The 20,044-nt window shown below is 38.2% G+C and overlaps 1 protein-coding gene and 1 pseudogene across 1 annotated transcript in view; both read right to left on the bottom strand.

Moving 5' to 3' along the window:
• The window catches only part of AGMO (alkylglycerol monooxygenase), a 362,895-nt gene that overhangs the window by 272,519 nt on the left and 70,332 nt on the right, over positions 1 to 20,044 (bottom strand). The window lies entirely within an intron of this gene.
• LOC114050444 lies at positions 524 to 6,161 on the bottom strand (annotated as a pseudogene).

Here is a 20,044-nt window from a genome sequence, read left to right as displayed (position 1 = left end):
AGATAGATAGATAGATAGATAGATAGATAGATAGATAGATAGATAGGTAAATAGAGATAACTATTATATTATATTTGGTTTCCTTTGCAAGCCTGTGTATTTTATTTCATTCACTTAAAAAACATAATTTTCAGGAGGAATCTATAGGCTTCAACCAGGCTGTTGAAGGGTTCGATTACACAAAAAGAGTGAAGAACACCAAGGTTAAAGGATGAGTACAGCCCCCCCCCAAAAAAAGAACAAAAAAAAATTCTTGCCAGGTTAATAGAAGACAATACAAATCAGAGAACTACAGCTGGAAAGCAAATATGGGAATAGGCTGCAATGGCCTGCCTGAAGCCTCATGGTTGGGAGCTGACCAGCAAGTGGTCCAAGGCAGCCTGGTTCTAGGAAAAATAAATGGAAAACCTTGTATCTGAGCCTAGGTAGGCATCTCAGAGGTGGGAGACCAAATTCCTTTTTTTTTTTTTTAAACTTCACAAGTTAAAGAGCTTTATTCCAATTTGGGGGGGGGGCATTGCATTTAATCTTCCTCCTCATCATCGCCGGTGCCCGCCCCTCCCTGGCCCTTCTTGGCGTTCTTCCTCCTGACCCTGCCAGCCCGTCCGCCCCCATAGGGCGAGCGCAGGGAGAAGTCGATGTGCTTCTGGGAGTCGAGGCGCACGATGGAGGGGATGTTCACCACCTGCTTCGCACTCTGATGCGCCTCTGGTGGATGAGCACGTGCGCGGTGGCTGGACTTCGCCAGGCCCAGCTTGCAGACCCGCGTGTGCAGGCGCCGCTCCAGGATGCAGCCCAGCTTCATCTTGCCCTCGTCCGGGACGCCGATAGGCACCAGACGCCGCAGCAGGGCATCGCCTTTAACGAGCCGCCGCGGGTCCTTCTCGGCCAGCGTGAGTGGCTCCCGTGCCCTTTGCGGATCTCGGCCAGCGTGAACCTGAGCCGCCGCCCTCGCGCTTGCTGCGGGGCCCGTACTCCCCGATCAGCTTCGGCTCCTGGTCCAGGCGAGACTTCTCGAAGCTATGCCACCCGACACACGCAGCACCTGGCGAGCGGCATCTCGGCCTAGCAGGACGGTCTGGCCGCCGCCTCTTACATGCTTCACAACCGGCTGGGCAGCCCGAGTTCTAATGCAAGGAGGAGGAGAGCCAGATGGCAGGCGTATCACACATTGGAGATGATAGAACTAGGAGTCAGACTGTGCTGGCTCCCATGCCATCTCAGTCACTTGCTACCTCTCCAGCCTTAGGAAATCTCTTAACCTCTCTGCGATTCAGTTTCCTCAAATGAAAAACCAGAATGGACGAGACAAACTTTAAAGCCCATTTTGGCTCTAATTCTATGATCCCGTGTACAAACAAGCAAATAGATTAATAACTGCACACTCATGTATGCAGGTGTCTATATGCACATGTTTGCAGCACTGGGTTCACACATACATATATGTTTGCATATGTGTGTCTATGTATTTTGTATACATATACAAACGCATGCATACATCTTGTTTAAGAAGTAATGAGATTTTGGGGTTTGAGAACAAGAGTTTAAAAATAACAAAAAATAACATCTGTATCACAAAGTAATCAAAGAAAAAGAAAGAAGGACACACATGGACAAATATGTTTATAGCAAATCTTGTTGTGGTGGTAAAGATCTGGAAATTGAGAGGAAGCCCATCAGTTGGGGAATGACTGAAGAAGTTGTAGCATATGATTATGATTGCATACTGTGCCATGAGAAATGATGAGCAAGTTGATTTTAGAAAAAAAAATTAAAAGATTTATATGAACAAAAAGCAGAACCAGAAGAATATTGGACAAAGTAACAATAATAATGTGCAATGATCAAATGTGAAGGACTTAGCTCTTCTCACCAATACAATAATCCAAGACAATCCCAAAGAACTCATGATGAAAAATGCTATCCATATCCAGAGAAAGAACTGATGGAATCTGAATACAGATCAAAGCATACTATTTTAACTTTATTTTCCTTGAGGGTTTTTTTTGTCTGTGTTTTTCTTTGCAACATGGCTAACATAAAATATATTTTGCATTACTGTACATGTCTAATCTATATCAAATTGCTTGCCTTCTCAATAAGGGGAGGAGGAGGAACATCATTTGGACCTCTATTTGTTAAATGTTAATTTTAGGCATAATTGAGAAATATTTAATGAAATAAATAAAATACATTGGGGAAAAGATTAATGCAGAAGGATTTGTATGATTGTCAAGATTTGTTCTAACAACACCTTGAAGTTCAATTTGGAACAGAAACTCTGAACAATGCTTACTGGAGGACAGAGACAGGTCTTCTGCATCACAAACAATTTTCTATTTATTCATAGAAAAGTGTTTGCTCTGAAAGGAAATGTGCTGGTCCATTAAAAAAATGTTCTGAGCTTCTTTGTTCTCAAAGCTTTGGATAAATTAAGAATTCATGACAAGGTGGCAGTTCTGAAAAATAATGTGTATCTATATAAATAAATAGAAAAAAAAATTTACATTCATCAAACTATCAAAAAAACAAAAAAGCGGAAAGGAAACAAAACGAAAAACAAGCAAAATCACTCTGATTTGGAAAACTGTTGATGACATTTCAATTCTAAACAAATCACTTTCATTTAGTTGTTCATTAAATTAAGATTGTCTGAAAAAAGGAAATCATTCCAAATAGGCACTTGTCAGCACTCTCAGTATCCTAGAAAACACTTTATAAGAGTAAGATTAGATCGATACAGAGATACATAGAGTATATATTTTGTATCATATATATTATATATTCATACTTATGTATATTTCTTTTATTTTTTTGTCTACACTTGTGATTTTCTCAGTGCAGGGAAGGCCCATTAGAGGGATTCCCTCCTTGCCATTATGTTATGGTCTTAGAGATTTTCCTGGGACATCGATAGATTCAATGATTTAGCTACAGTCACACTGCTCATGTATGTTAAAGGTAGACTTAGCCCCAGAGCTTCCTGACTTTAAGACCTCAGATCCTTAATAACACACTGCCCATTACCATCAGGAATGTCCCTGTGTTTTTAGATTTAGAGCAGCCAAAGCTGAGGGAAGGTTCTTTTAAACCTCGCATAATTTAGCTTCTCCCTAAATCGAAACTCTATGGAAATTGAATCTTTACCATGGGAAGAAATGTAAACATGACAAGGTGAAATGCTTGGAGTCTTGTCAGAGCTAAAAGAATCTAAAATGGGACGATGATTCACATTAAGCAGCTCATTAAGCCAGCTCTGGAGAGTGATAAAGAAGGGAGGAAAGGGAAGAAATTCCCCCCCAAAGCACCCTGATTCTCAGCACTTTGTGTAGTCACGGACATGCACACAAAAATCTGATGGTGCTCTTGGAATGCTTCCTGACCCTGGAGAGCAGCAAAATCCATGTGAAAATCAAGGCCAAAAAAATCCCCTCAATTGAGGCTCCACTGCTTCTAGAAGGCTTTCTCTGGAGTGGGGGAGGGGACTTCTGGCTTTATCTTTGTTGGGTAGATGGTGCTTTCTCTCTTGTGGCAGGAACGACAGAATCCTCTCTTTTAGTTCCAAATCAGGTCAGTTACCTAACTCTTACCTCTTCTGGCTGCATCATCTCTCACATGCCAAGAAGGGTTGATATCTTACCAACTGGTATAGCCTGTGTATCTAGTATGTTCCAGGAGTGTGCAGGGAGACTCTTGAAACAACAAGGACTATGTCAGGGTATAGGAAACATTAAGGGAAACACTCCAGCCCCATAATTACTTCTCTGGTATCTCAGAGGTTGATTCCACTATGCCTGGAAAACCTCAAAGAATCTCAGTCCTACGCACTACAGGAAATGACCACAAAAACCTGTTATTCACTCACTCATTCATTCATTCATTCATTCATGAATTCATTCTGCAATGAGCACATAAGGGATCAAAACTTACAATAAATAATAACTGCAATTTCTATAGGACTTCTCATTTTACGAAGTACTTTACACATGCTTTCTCATTTGATCTTCAAAATAAGCCAACAAGGTAGAACATTTTGAGACTGAGCCTTGAGTAGTCCATGCACACCTTGTCATAAGGCCAATAATCAAAGACTAACCAGGTTGGTCTATTCAGTCCTATCTCTGCTTGGCCACTGTTGGCACGGCTCTTCAGGAGCCAAAGGTCACTTCTATAGGATGAAGATCACATTCCATGCTGAATATATAATTGCTAAACTACTCAGAATGACCATGGATTTTTAGTGAAGCTGGGTTCACAAAAATCTAACCTGAATCTCTCTTCAAACTCCCAAGAAATTTCTTTGCTGATAAATAGGCAGCAGCTCAGGAACTCTAGAGGTGTAGCTGGCAAGGCAGTTGGGGGGGATGTAATTGTCCATGCTATCTCTACTCAACTCACCTCAGACTCTGTGAAGCTAGCATAACTCTTAATGGTCCAGATAAGGAAGCATGGATGCATTATAATTTGCTTGTAAATAAGTGTAACTGGATACAGGGTGCAGGCTAACCTGATCCAGAAAGCCTCAGCAACATGAGGAAAGGGGAAAAAAATAACTAAAAAGGCCAAATATAAAAATCAACTGTGCCATTTCCTTTTCTCACTCTGTTTCCCTGCATGAGGTTGAACTAATGTGAAATTACATTCAGGAAGCCAATTGTAGTTGACGGTTTCATTCATTAGGCAATCTTAAAGGAGGCTGTTACATACGAGTATGGGAAGCTTCCTCACCAACCCAGACCCTGTTTAATTTCAGTGATCAAGTTCCTTATCTTGTGTCAAAATTTCATAGTGATTGGTCATATCAAAGATCATTGCTCTTTAGAAAAAAAAATGATGAGCAACAATTAGTCTTCAGAAACAAGTTTGAATCTATTCCTTAAATAGCACTCCCAGGTAACTGAAGGCTCATCACCACTTACTGTCTTCTGGTGCTTCCCTGTTACCTTTAAGTAAGTGACTCAGGCTTCTGAAAGGATCCTCTAGGAGAACAATCAATCAGTCAATCAACAAGCATCAATTAAGTACTTACTAATATGCCAAGCATTGTGCTAAATGCTGGTCATTGAGCAAAGGCTCAAACTGAACAAAGTTGAAAAGACTTTGAACAGAGACATGGTCCAGAGGCAGGTTCCCCACCTCTAGTATAGGCAGTTCACTTAGCACCAACCTCAGAATGGCTAGAAAGCCCCATTACTGGCTACATATGGTGGGGTTGGGGTGGCATTTTTGTTGTTGAGTGGTTTCAGTCGTGTCCAAAGCTTTGTGACCGTATTTGAGGTTTATTAGCAGAGATACTGAAGCAGTTTGCCATTTCCTTCCCTAGCTTATTTTACAGATGAAGAAACTGAGGCAAACAGGATTAAGTGACTTGCCCAGGGTCACATAGGTAGTAAGCATCTGAAGCTGGATTTGAACTTAGGAAGAAGAGCCTTCCTGACTCCAGGCCTGGGGCTTTATCCCCTGTACTACCTAGCTGCCCCTTAGGGAGGTGAGCAGAAACTCTTAAGAGTCTACTAAGTTCTCAAGACTATTTACAAAGTATTCAGGGGTCTGAGATCTGAGTTAGCGCGGAAATCATAGTTTCTAATGGTATTGACAAATTACTTGAAATAAACTTGCAGGCATGGTAATTCCTACTTGAACACAGGAAAGCCTTGTATGCCCTCCATGGGTGTCCCTACAATTTCTAGAGAACTAAAAGAAGCTCCCGATAGGTTGGGTGCCCTCCTGTGGTGGATTATGGGAGGGCAGATACTAGAGGCCCTCACTCTCCACCCCAGTGTAGATGAAATCCAAAAGTCACCTGAGCATCATAGTATTCAGATTTTGGAGAACTGTAGAGGTTATTGTTTCTGTAGGGTTTTTCACTGAATAAGAGAAACACATGATAAATCCCCATGACAGATAAGTTGTAAGAGCTCCGCTGAAGGTAAGAGTGCTAGGGTTATGTATTTAGAATTGGGAGGGTCCTCAGATGGCAGGGAGTCTGATCATCATACAGACAGAAGAGTGTGGTTAGAATCACACATGAACAAAGAAGGAAGGGAGACCTTCCAGTAAAGGCTGAGGGCCCCAGGCAGGCCAGGGTAAGGACTGCTGTACTGAATTACCAACCGCATGGATGAGGGTGCACACGTTGATGCTGTCCAGAGAACACTCATTACATCGCCCCTCATTCTGCTGAGTCAAATATTCAAGCCCGTTACATGTTACGAGGCTTGACAAAGAGCAGCGTCTCAGACCATGATGAATGGAAATGATAGAATCATTGCACCAAGGGGAGGAGGGGGAAATGCACGGGAGGGGCATATGCTTTTTTCTGGAAATTTCTGGAAACGTGTAAAGAAAGGCCTCTATATTGATAAACTTTACAGGGAAAAAAATGGCCAGGCCTGTGTACCCCTGAAAGCTTGTAGGGTTCAGCTCCTAACTAAATGCAGAGAATCCCCCCCAGGCCATTCAGATGCTGAGACAGAAGTATTACAGGTGTCAAACATGGTGCCTTTTTTTTATTTTAACAACTTTGAAAACTTAAATTGGACCCGTGAGTACTATGGGTACTCATTTCACAGTGGAAGAAAATGCCTTTCCATGGGACAGCCTCCTTCTCCATTTTCTAATAAATCTATTAAAATGGGATTTTATTTTAAGACTCGCTCCATATTTTTCAAATTAAATGTTTTATTAGAAACAATAATACAAACAACTATACTGGTTTAGTAATTACTTATAGTTAAAATGATTAATTTTAAGGCATCAATCATCAGAATTCTCATTCACTTTTCATCATATTATGGTAGTATCTACCCCATTCTCCCTTTTTAGTTTGTTTTGTTTTATTATTGCTGTTGTTCTTCAGCCATTTTTTTAGTCGTTTCCAACTCTCTGTGACCCCATGTGGGGTTTTCTTGGCAAAAATACTGTAATAGTTTGCCATTTTTTTTCTCCAGCTTATTTTATAGATTAGGAAACTGAGGCAAACAGGGTTAAATGATTTGCTCAGGATCACAGAGCTAGTAAGTGTCTGAGGCCAGATTTGAGTTTAGGTCTTCCTGACTGGAGAGCTGGTGATCTCTCCACTGTGCCATCTAGTCACCCTATTTTTGTTTTGTATTATTTCACAATGGACTCTCCAGGTTTATTTATCTCTCTGATACCTATCTATCTTAATTGCAAAGTGAGGCAGTAGATAGTTTATTGAATTGGATAATGGACTTTGGGTCAGGAAAACTTGAGTTCTAATCCTGCTATATTGTTAGCTGTGTGAACAATCCTGGTCAAGTCATTTAACCTCTCTGTGCCTCAGTTTCTTCATCTGTAAAGAAGATATAATAATAGAACCTACCTCACAAGGTGGTCGTGAAAATAAAATAAGACCATATAGGTAAAGCTCCATATAAATGTTAGCTCCTATTGTGTGCTGGAGAATTCTAACTCATTAATGTAGCACGGTTTATGTAATGCTTGCTGCATACTCCATATTGCTCACCAAAAACAACAATTCTACCAACAATGAGTATACCTGATTCTTCACAAGTCCACTGATACAAAGGTTTTTATTTTTTTTTAAATTTGACAATTTAATGGGCGTGAGATGGTGTCTCACAGTTGTTTAAATTCAAATATCTTTGATTATTAGTTGGGTTGAACATTTTTCCAAGTGACTATTAAAAATGAATATGCTATTCATTTTTAATATATTTTGGTTATTGTTAAATATATTTTCAATTTTATAGTAATGATGATACACTTTTAAAAGCTCTAACTTAAAATTGTTTCTCATTCATGAAAGTGTCCTTACAATTAAGGGGAGGTTGCTATTTCTATCAAAAGTATAACAGATTTGTAATAATAGACCTAAAGGCAACTCAGCAACAGATTTGAATATTTTGAACTTCAAAGCATTCCTGTCTCCTCAGGGAAAACTTTCCAAATTCTATTATGTGCTCCCCTCCTCTCCATCTCTTGGCTTCCCCTAACTTTCTTCAATCTCATCTACAATTCTACATTCTGCAAGGAGCCTTTCCCAGTCTCCCTTCTTGCTAGTGCTTCTTCTCTGAGATTCCCTCCAATACAGCTTGATTTTCACTTGATATACACATATATACATATATATATATATGTATATACACATACACACACATATATACATATATACACATATACATATATATGTATATATGTGTGTGTGTGTGTATATATATATATATACACACATACACACACACACACATAAACATTCATTAGGCACCTACTATGTACCAGGCACTGTGATAACTGATGGGGATAAATAAAGAGATAAAAGACAGTCCCTACCCTCAAGGAGCTTACAATCTCATGATTACATCTATGCCTTTCCATGGTAGTTGTAAATGCCATAGTATATGTATAAGCTCTATTTGTAAACTGAGGCAAACAGGGTTTACTGAGTTGTTAGTCTGCATGAAGCCAGAGAGTCCAATGTCACAGTCACTGTCACTAGCATGACTTGGGGGTCACCTAGGAGTCCCCTTTTGGACATTATTTTTCCTCTCAAATTTTTACTGCCAGCACTATCTTTCCTTTCTATAACATTCTTTCTACCTTTTGAGAATTCAACACTGATATACCTGGCAACATAAGAAGCCTTGGCTAAGTTTTAATAAGGACAGTCAATTTTTGATCATAGATGTTGATGGAGATCAACGGTAGTCCTGAAGGTGACAAAAAACTAAAAACTAAGAGTCAGAAGCAATGGCTCTGTTGCTCTTCTATATATGCGTGTGTGTGTGTATATAAGAATATATATGTGTGTATATATATATATATGTGTGTGTGTGTGTGTATGTATGTATGTGTATATATATATACACACATATAGAGTGATATAGATATAAATATAGATATAGATATAGATATATCACTCTATCTTCCATTTCCATGGCTTTGCACTGGCATTCCATGTACCTGGAATGAATTACTTCTCTTTATTGGTTCCTTAGTATTCCTAGGGCAGCTCGGTGGTGCCATAGTACATGGAGCACTGGACCTGGAGTCAGGAAGACTCTCCTACCTGAGTTCAAAGCCAGCCTCAGACACTTAGTACCTGTGTGACCCTGGGTAAGCCACTTTACCAAGTTTGCCTCAGTTCCCTCATCTGTGTAAAATGAGCTGAAGGAAGAAATGGCAAACCACTCCAGGATCTCTTCCAAGAAAGCCCCAAATGGGGTTGCACAGAGTTGGACAAGACTGAAAAATGACTGAACAGTAAGAACAAGAACATTGACTCCCTAGTTTCCTTCACAGTTCAGTTCAAGCATAATCTTCTCCCTGAAGCCTTTGCTGATCTACCCACCCTGACACTGCTAGTACTATCACCCTGAAATTACTTTGTGTTTAGTGTATATGTATACATATGTGTCTAGGTGAGTGCATGTGCATGTTTACATTTTATTATGTATATGTAAATATTTGTATATATGTGTATTGTGTATGTATGTATGTATGTATGTCTATATGCATATGTACAGATATACATATATACCTAAGTACAAACATATATCCCTCAGAGTCACAGAATGGCAAAGTCAGGACTTGAGAACAAATTCACCAATTCGCATCCAGCAAGGTTCTTTCCTCTGAACCATCCTGCCTTTCACAATGACTATTCTCAATGTAACTATTGAAAACACATTCCAGTCTAAGAACAATGTTTCACTCTTGGTCTGTGCCTAGTTCCCTTCAGATCAGCTTATGAGGTGATTCCCCTCAAAAAACAAAAGCTGTTAATAAACTTTACAAAAACCAAGAGAGCCCAGTACAAACAAGAAGCCTGCTGGAGAGTTGATGAGGCTTTGGGTTCAGGCCGACATCAGATCTTGCCACCAGCAGAGGCAATGGGATGCCAAAACTTGGAGATTTTTTTGGGGGGGGCAGAGCTGGACAACCCAACCAGCCACCAGATCCTTAGACCTGGGAACATCCCTGGCGGTCATCATCCGTTCTGTCCTTCTCATTCGCAGGACAGCCAAAAGTTCTGTTCTTTGACTTTATTTCCTTCCATTTCATTTTTTGTTATTATTGTTAAGACATGAATATAAAGTATATAGAGGCTTCCCAGATCTGTTCAAATTGTGAGCCGTTATTCAAGAGGATATTTATAGTTTTTTTTAGTTTTAGTTTCCTCTCCTTAAGCTAAATAGGAATGATATTTAAATATATGTATATGTATATATACACATATATGTACATATATATGTGTATATATATACATTTATGTGTGTGTGTGTGTGTGTATATATATATATATATATCTTCAAGACAACAAAATAAATCAATCCACAAGCCTTTATTAGACACCTACTATGTGCCAATGCACTATAGTAGGAGATACAATCACTACCTTCTTCCCAGCTCCCTTATTATGGTTCAGGTAATCACCATCGACCCAGTCAATTACGCTTTCATCCTTAGGATCATTCCTGACCCTTCACTGTCAGTCAACATTAATATCCATTCTGTTTCCAAACCTCATTGTTTCTACCTTAACAACATCTTTCATATATGCTCTCTTCTTTTCATTCACTTGGCTACTACCCTAGTGCAGGTCTTTTTCCCTTCTCACCTGGACTATTGCAATCGCTTTCCAGGTGGTCTCTCTCCATCTAGTTACTTCACCACTGCAGTCTATCCTCTACTCTGTGCCCAAGTGATTTGCCTAAAGTAGAGGTCTGACTATGCCCCCACCCTACTCAATAAACACCACTCCCTATTATCTCCAACATTAAATATAAATCCTCTGTCTTTTAAAAATCTCCACCCATTGGCCCCAACCTGCCTTGCCAGTCTTCTTTCAACTGACTGCCCCTTCTAAACTCTGCAATCCACTCATACTGGCCGACTTCTGTTCCTTACACAGGCTACCCCATCTCCAGTCTCCAGGTCTTTTCCCAAGGCAGGATGATCTTGGGGTCCTTGGCTTTCTACAAGACCCCAGCTCTAATACCAGCTTGTTCATGAGGCCTTTCCTAGTACCCTAGAAAGAGTATTGACTCTAGAGTTCAAACTTCATCTCTGACATTTACTATTTGCACAATCCTGAGCGTTTCCATTGTATAAACTTCCTGTGTAAAATTACAGTCAAGCCCCATAATGTCTAAGTTTCCTCCTGCCCTAGGCCTGTGTATGAGAGCCAAGAAAGACCCCCTTCCCCCCCACACTACCTTGTGCTTCTACTGTACATACTGCTAAGGGTGCATGGTGGATCTCCCATTAGAATGTAGGCTTCCTGAGGGGAGGACTTACTGTATCTTTGTTTTTGTTTCCCTAGAAGATAGCAGAATTATTCTTAATAAATGATTGATCAATTAATTGATAACAAAGACAAACCAAGCTTATCTTAACTTTCATGGAGAAGTCATTAAATTGAGGAGTTGTAAAGCCCCTCAGGGGCCTTCAAGTCCAACTTGTAATAGAAAATATTATCTCTGATGCAAGAGGCCCCAGCAAGTCATCATCCATTGTTCACTGGGAGACCAACAATGACTGGGAAATGACCTCCTCCTAAGCTAGCTCATGACCTTTGCAAGGGAACTGGTAGTTTGGGGTTTCTTTTTACTTTGAAACTAAGTCTCAAGCCTTAGTCTTCCTCTCTCCAGCTTCCACTCATTGCTTTTAATTCTACCTCCTTGGGCCACAAAAAAACAAGTCTAATCCCTTTTTCACAAGAAAACCTTTCAAAGGCTTGAATTCACCTCTTATGTTCTCTGAGTCTTCCATACTTCAGGCTAAACATTCCCAGTTCCTTCAATGTCCCTCATATGGCATACATCCAGGAATCTTCAGCATCCTGAAGGTCCTTCTCCAAATGCTTTCCAGCGCCCCAACATCCTTCCTAAATGGTGACATAAGAACTGAAGACACGGTTCCATATGGGATCTGATGACGGCCGATGATGAGGCCAAGACCACTCGGAGAGATTTTCTGTGGCTGAGACTCTCCCCCACTTACAGCATCTGGGGCATGGGCAAGTGGCCTAGTCTTATTCAATTATGGCATAAGCTACAAGGTCAGGTATTGAGTTGGCATTCTATTATACGTTATCCCAACTCTTACTTTTGACAACCTTTCCTCATAGTGAGGTAGGGAGGGACCAGTCTAAAGAAAGTCTTGGGGATGGGGTAGCCCATGAGGGAGATCTAGCAGATGAGGGGCAGGCTCTGGTATGTAACCACAGCGTGACATGCAGACTAGAGGGGGTAGACATTGGCAACGAGCAGCTTTGGTCTCTGAATGTGGCACTTGTCCAGACAGGAAGCTGAAATGAGGATAGAGAGGAGGGTATGCATGAGAGAGAGCTTGGGTACATGGAAGTCAAATGACTTACAAATTGGTTGGATGTGGGGAGAGAGGTAAATAAAGGCAATAAGGTAAATAAATAATGAGGTAAATTGGCAATTAAGTAAATAAAAGGTAATCAGAGCTGACCATTCTACAGTGCTTTGAAGGTTATAAAGCTCTTTAAATAAACACTTTAATGTGATCCTTACACCAACCTTATAGAGTACTACCCCATTTTATATACGACAAAACAGGATCAGAGTGGTTCAGATCTTTTTAATTTTTTTAATTCATTTTTATTTGATGGAATAAAACAAACATTTCCATAACATAGCTGCATGAAACTGCAAATTTATTATGTACAACTCACTATTCCTTTTAAATATATAATGAAGTTATCACGTACATTTCTTTCCTTTGCTTCATTCCTTTCCCCTTAAAGCCAAGCATCTCTTAGCTCCAAGTTCCAAACTCTTACCCTACTCTATACTTACTGTTTCCAAGCCACACCTCACTTTCAAACATGGAAGACAAGGTGAATGATATTAACATACAAAGAAATAAAGGAAAGAGGAGGAGGAACCATTTGGGGGCAAAGCCAATCATACATGAGGTATTATGAGAGCAAAATGTTGCCTCCATAGTCGGACAGTCACTTAGTATGGAAGCTTTGCTTAATTATTTGTCTTTATTGCAAAGGTGGGCTCAAGAAAGGGAGATTGGAAAATGGCAGATATTCAATCTGTTGTCAAATCATTTCACAAGCTCTCTCATATAAGTTCCCTTCTCTAGACTTGCACAGGTACTACCCTGATGCAGGTATATCTAGTTGGAGATCTCTTACAGAGAGAAAATAGGACTGGAGTTTGGGAGAAAGGTCAGGGAAAGGCTGACCTTGCTTAGTGATGCCAGCAGTTGGGGTGATGTAAAATTGTCACCTTCTGATGTGTGACATTAGAAAGTACACTAGCTAGTAACATAAACTGATTTTGACACCCATGATTAATTAAGCTTTACTTTTCTGTTATACGTATTTTTTACTTACTGCTCTTCAAACAAAGAATAATATTTTCCGAAGTACTGATGAAAATTTTTTACACAGATTGAGGGAAAAGCTCTGGGGTATGTTGGAGCAGAACTTTCAGTGCCGAGCGCTACAGAGAAAAAGGATTATAAGTATTATAATAGATTATAAGTAGACTCCTAGACCAGAGGCTCTCAGTCTTTGTGCCATGGTCCTCTCTGGCAGTCTGTCTGATGAAGTCTTTGGACATCCTCTCAGAAGAATGGCATTAAATGTACAGAGCAAGATAGGATTATACAAAGATGTAAATTATGTTGAAATACTTATCAAAATATAATTTAGAAGTTCACAAATTTGAGGTTAAAACTCCTATTTAAAGGAATGAACTCAGGTTTAAAAGACATTACTAAACATCTTTATTTTATTTATTTTCCATTAAAATCCTAGTCTGATGCCTTCTCCTAGTTCTCTTGACATTGAATGAATATTGCTGGAGCCCAAAGGCTGGCTGTTGGTCTTACCTCAGCCTCACAACATGACCAGCTTATCTTTTGTTTCTGTGGTTTTTGTTCCTATTTATTATTGTCAATCGTTGTGTATTTCTCCCACACAGTTATTCATTTATCAAGTTAAATAAGTAAGAATTTCTAATTTGCTGAGTTTCTAACAAAATATCAGGAACTGCTGATCCATAGATCTACTTTCCCTTCTCTGAAAAAAAAGAAAAGAAAGAAAGAAAGAAAGAAAGAAAGAAAAAGAAATGAAATGAAAAGAGAAAAGGACAAAACTCTCTGTGAAAATCATCATCAAATATATCAAAGGCCTCTTTATTGTAGGTATGAAATAGGGACAGGAAGACTTTTATAAACAGAAGATCACACCTTTGGAGTCACCCAGTTGCTTGAAATGTGTAGAAAAATAAAAATCTCTCTAAATTTAGTGATTGTTGACTATTAACAAAGAAACATGTAAGCAGTTTAACAAATGCCTCAGACCTTTTCCTCCAACAAGGAGTCCCCCAACTGTATGTGAGAATTATATGGTAATCCTAGAGAGATATGACAATAGATTCAATTTTGCTCTGATTACAAACCTCAAGGGAGGCCTATAGCAGGAAGTTATGTTTTCACCAAAGGTATTTCCCACCAGCATGGAGGAATCCACACAGATAAGTTTATCCATCCATAGAAGTACAGATATAAATAGCCTGCATCTAAAGACCTCTAAAATAGTGTCTATTAAGAGGCAGTGAATGTGCCGTCCTCAAAAGAGCAGTGAAGTGACCCTCAGAAAGCTGGGTGTGGCAAATGAGCCCATCTAGTAATGGGGGAGCAGCTTCCTTCACTAAGGCCAAGTCTTCTTCATCAGTGAAGTAGGGATACTACCTAAATTAATTTGCTGACTCAGTGCCATTCTAATCAAACTACCGAAAAATTATTTTATAGAGGTAGAAAAAAATAATAACAAGATTCATCTGGAAGAACAAAAGGCACAGAATATCAAGAGAACTAATGAAAAGAAATGCAGGGGAAGGTGGCCTAGCCATTCCAGATGTTAAATTGTATTATAAAGCAGCAATCATCAAAACTGCTTGGTACTGGCTAAGAAATAGAGTGGTGGATCAGTGGAATAGGTTAGGTACACAAGACACAGTAGTCAATGACTATAGAAATCTACTATTTGATAAACCCAAAGACCCCAGCTTCTAGGATAAGAACTCACTATCTGACAAAAACTGCTGAGAAAACTGGAAAATAATATGGCAAAAACTAGGCATATATCAACATCTTACACAATATGCCAAAATAAAGTCAAAATGGGTACATGATTTAGATATAAAAGCTGATACTAAAAGCAAACTTGGAGAGCAAGGAATAATTTCCTTGTCAGATTTATGGAGAACAGAAAAATTTATGACCAAACAAGAGATAGAGAACATTATGAAATGCAATTTTGATTACATTAAATTGAAAAGTTTTTGCACAATTTTAATACAACCAAGATTAGGAGGGAAGTAAAAGTGGGAAAGAATTTTTATAACTAGTGTCTCTGATAAAGGCCTCATTTCTAAAATATATAAAGAAATAAATATAAAGAAATTATAACTAGTGTCTCTGATAAAGGCCTCATTTCTAAAATATACAAAGGAATACAAGTCATTCCCCAATTGGTAAATGGTCAAAGAATATGAACAGGCAGTTTTCAGATGGAAAAATTAAAGCTATCTATAGTCATATGAAAAAAATGCTCTAAATCACTGTTGATTAGAGAAATGCAAATCAAAACAATGGTACCACATCACACCAATCAGAGTGGCTAACAAAACAGAACAGGACAATGACAAACGCTGGAGAAGATGTGGGATAATTGGAACACTAATGAATTGTTGGTGTAGTTGTGAAATGATCCGACCTTTTTGGAGAACATTTGGAACTATGCCCAAAGGATGATAAAAATGTGCATACTGTTTGACCCAGCAATACCATTTCTAGGGCTATATTCCAAAGAGATAATCAAAATGGGAAAAGGACCCACACATACAAAAATATTTATAGCAGTTCTTTCTGTAGTGACAAAGAATTGGTAATTGAGGGGATGCCCACCAATTGGGGAATGGCTGGACAAGTTGTGTTATATGAATGTAATGGAATACTATTGTGCTCTAAGAAATGATAAGCAGGCAGACTTCAGAAAAACCTGGAAACACTTGTATGGACTGATGCTGAGTGAAGTGAGCAGAACCAGGAGAATGTCGTACACAGTAACAGTCACATTGTGCAATAACTAACTTTAATAGATTTAACTCTTCTCAGCAATGCAAGGATCTAAGACATCTCCAAAAGCCTCATGATGAAAAATGCTGTCCACATCCAGAGAAAGAACTATGGAGTCTGAAGGCAGATTGAAGCATACTATTTGCTCTTTTTTTCTTCTGTTTTGTTTTGTTTCTTCTTTCTTGTGGTTTTTTCTAATGGTTCTAATTCCTCTTTACAACACGACTAATGTGAAAATATGTTTAACAGGAATGTGTATGTAAAGCCTATATCAGATTGTACACTGTCTTGGGGAGGGAGGTGTGGAGAGAGGGGGAGAAAAATTTAAAACTCAAAAGCTTATGGAAGTGATTGTTGATAAATTAAAATAAATTAATAAAAAAAAACAAAAAAGCTTATGGAAGTGAATATTGAAAAGCAAAAATAAATTAATTTAAAAAAAGTAAAGTGGGGATATCAATTGCACTATCTATACCCACAAGTCTTTGTGAATATCAAATGAGGTAAGCACTTTTCAATACTGGACAACATTATCAATTTAGTGCCAAAGTCCTTACCCCAGATCTGAGTAATTATGTGTGTGTATTAATAATAATGATAATAATAATAATAATAATAGTCTTTCATTTTAATTAATTTTTTGTATTTTATTATGTGCATTGAAAAACGTTATTTTTAAGAAGGTCCATAGACTACTCCAGACCGATTGCCAGAGGGATCCATGACACAAACAAGCTGAGAACCCCATCCTAGTACTTTATTATTAGTGCTAATAATAGCTGGCCTTTGGAGATGACTTTTTTGTTACAGTGGATGATAAAATAAGATGATTAAGCAGAAGTAATGAGGATGTAATCTCATAGCACACACAAACATATACACATAAACACATATATACATACTGCATACTATACGTATGTGTTTATATATATGCATACACATACATACATACATACATGAATGTATATATAATGTGCAGTGGTGAATCATGAGAAATAATTATCAAAATTATCTATTCCATATGATCTGTGTATATTTAATACACACGTATTTAAAGCTTATACTGGTAAAGCAAATAGCATCAGTGAAACCAATATTTAGCATAAATATAGCTTTCTACTCAATATTAGACACATTCAAAAGGAGCTATGATGTTGAAAAATTATTCTTCTGAATTTATATTACCTAATATTATTTGTTATACTATTTATATGTTCCTCCTAATTTATAAATTGTTGCTGTACAATGAAGATTCTCAAAAAATGTTGCTAAGAAGTGGCTGAATTATATGTTCTATTATATAGAGCTCTAGATTTCAATATGTGTAACTATTGTATATCTCTATAATCACATATATGCATGCACATGTGTACACATATGTGTCCATACATTTGAGCATTTCACATAAATGCATAACACATATGTGAATATGTACATAAACTATGTGATGTATGTATACACATAGCATGTATTATTAAGTTACCTCACTCCATCAGATTTTTACCCTCTACTCTGACCTTAAGTCTCACATCCTTCTTTGAATAAACTGTGCTATCCTCAATGATGAGGGGAGTGTGGTGTGGAATATTCTCCAGAAAGAGATGTTGATTTCTAGTAAACACAGGTAACCAGGATTTGATTGAATAGGCTTAATTACCTCCTGGCCCCATTGGCTGGGCCACACACAAGATGGTCTTGAAAAGGAGACTCTGAGGATTATTTTTTTATTTGCCATTCAAAAAGAATCACAGAAGAAATCCCTCTGAGAAGCCACAGAAGGAAAAATAAGTGTGGATCACTGGAGAGAGCCGTGGCATCAGAGTCAGAGGGTCTGTGTCCAAATCTCACCTCTGTTACTTCTTACTCATGTGACCTTGGACAAGTCACTTAACTGCTCTTAACCTCAGTTTCTCATCTGTAAAATGGAGATAATCTCAGCACCTCCTTCTCAGAGCTGTTGTAAGGATCAAAGGAGATAATATTTATAAAGTGCTTTGTTTCCCTTAAAGTGGGAGCCCAATAAATAAACAAAGCCCTAGAAATGCCAGGTGTAACTGAGAGATGATATGATTCTTTGATCCTGTGACCCTATGACATTTTAAAAATGAAATCTCCAGCATAGCTGGAGAGATGAAGCTGAAAAAATTCTCTTCTCTAATAAAGAGTCTCCAATGTCCAAGATCCCAAAGAGATCACAGAGCACCTGTTCTCGTTGATGTTATTGGCAGGACAAAGCAAGATCGTACTTACTCTCTTCTAGGAACTATTCTATTATACTCATAGACCTAAGAGCTAGAAGGGGTGAAATGCAATCCATTTGCATCAAATTTTTCTCCTTGTTATTTTTAATTATAAATCAGAATGACTGACAATAATATCATTAAATAAAGATCCTTGAATTTAAAAACAACAAGTTGAATCAGAAAGCTCTATATTCAACACTAATGTATTGTTGGTGGAGTTGTGAACTGATCCAACCATTCTCGAGATCAATTTGGAACTATGCCCAAAGGGCTATAACACTATGCATACTCTTTGATCCACTAATACCACTTCTAGGTCTGTATCCTAAAGAGATCATAAAAAAGGGAAAAGGACCCACATGTACAAAAAATATTTATAGCAGCTCTTTCTGTAGTGGCAAACAACTGGAAATTGAAAGGATGCTCATCAACTGGGGAATGGCTGAACAAGTTGTGGTATATGAATGTAATGGAATACTATTGTGCTATAAGAAATGATAAGCAGGCAGACTTCAGAAAAACCTGGAAAGACTTACAATGAACCGAAGCTGAGTGAAGTGAGCAGAACCAGGAGAATATCGTACACCGCAGCAGTAACATTGTGTGATGATTAACTACAATAGACAGCCCTTCTCAGCAATACAATGATCCAAGACAATTTAAAAAGGCTCATGATGGAAAATGCTATCCACTTCCATAGAAAGAACTATGGAGTCTGAATACAGATCAGAGCAGACTCTTTGCTCTTTTTTTTTGTTTGTTTTGTTTTTCCTTTCTTATGGTTTTTCCCTTTTGTTCTGATTCTTCTTTCACAAAGTGACTAATGTGGAAATATGTTTAATATGATTGTACATGTAAAGCCTATATCAGATTGTCTTGAGGAAGGGAAAGGGGCGGGAGGGAAGGAAAAAAAAAATTTGGAACTCAAAATCTTATAAAAGTGAATGTTGAAAACTATCTTTACATGTAATTGCAGAAGAAAATAAAATACTATTAAGGGGAAGAAAAGACCTATATTCAAATCCTGCTATTTAGCCTGACTGGCTGTGTGACCATGACCAAGTTATTTAATCTCCCTGAGACTCAGTTTCCTCAGCTGTAGAATATAAATGTTAATGCACACACAGGAACTACTTCAGACTGCTACTGGAAGGCTTCCATGAGATTACACTTGTAAAATACTTCCTAGACCTTAAAATGTTATAGAAATGATGTCATCATTATTAATATGAATGTGATTCTCCATGAGCGGGGTTTGCAGACAGGAGGTAGCCTATGCATGTTTGTTGAACTGAACAAAATAACATTTATAGAATCAGTGTTTAGCATAAATCTCAGTCTCTGCTCTGAATTGGATACCATCAGAAAGGCCTAAGGCAATGGAATATCAATCTCCTTAATTTGTATTAAATTCCTATTGTAGCATGGAGATTGCAACCAACTGTTTACCAAAAATTAGCTGTTTCGGACTTTTCTATTAAAGAAAAAAAATCTTTTATATATATTTTTTTTAAATTTTGCATCTTGAAAGTGTTAGGCTGTAAAAAATTAGGTCCCTCCTAGGTCCTTAAAACATGAACCATACCCATGGTGAAAAACCTGCTGATAAGGCCTTTTATTAATTTTTTAAAAAATATATAGCAAAGTCCTCATTTGAAAAGAAAAAAGGTATCTACTCCTTCAAT

The sequence above is a fragment of the Vombatus ursinus genome, unplaced genomic scaffold, assembly GCF_900497805.2.
Source record: "Vombatus ursinus unplaced genomic scaffold, bare-nosed wombat genome assembly UNPS02014799.1, whole genome shotgun sequence".
In the NCBI taxonomy this organism is placed as follows: domain Eukaryota; kingdom Metazoa; phylum Chordata; class Mammalia; order Diprotodontia; family Vombatidae; genus Vombatus; species Vombatus ursinus.
Note: the sequence above shows the minus strand (reverse complement) of the source record. Positions and strands in the feature narration are given on the sequence as shown.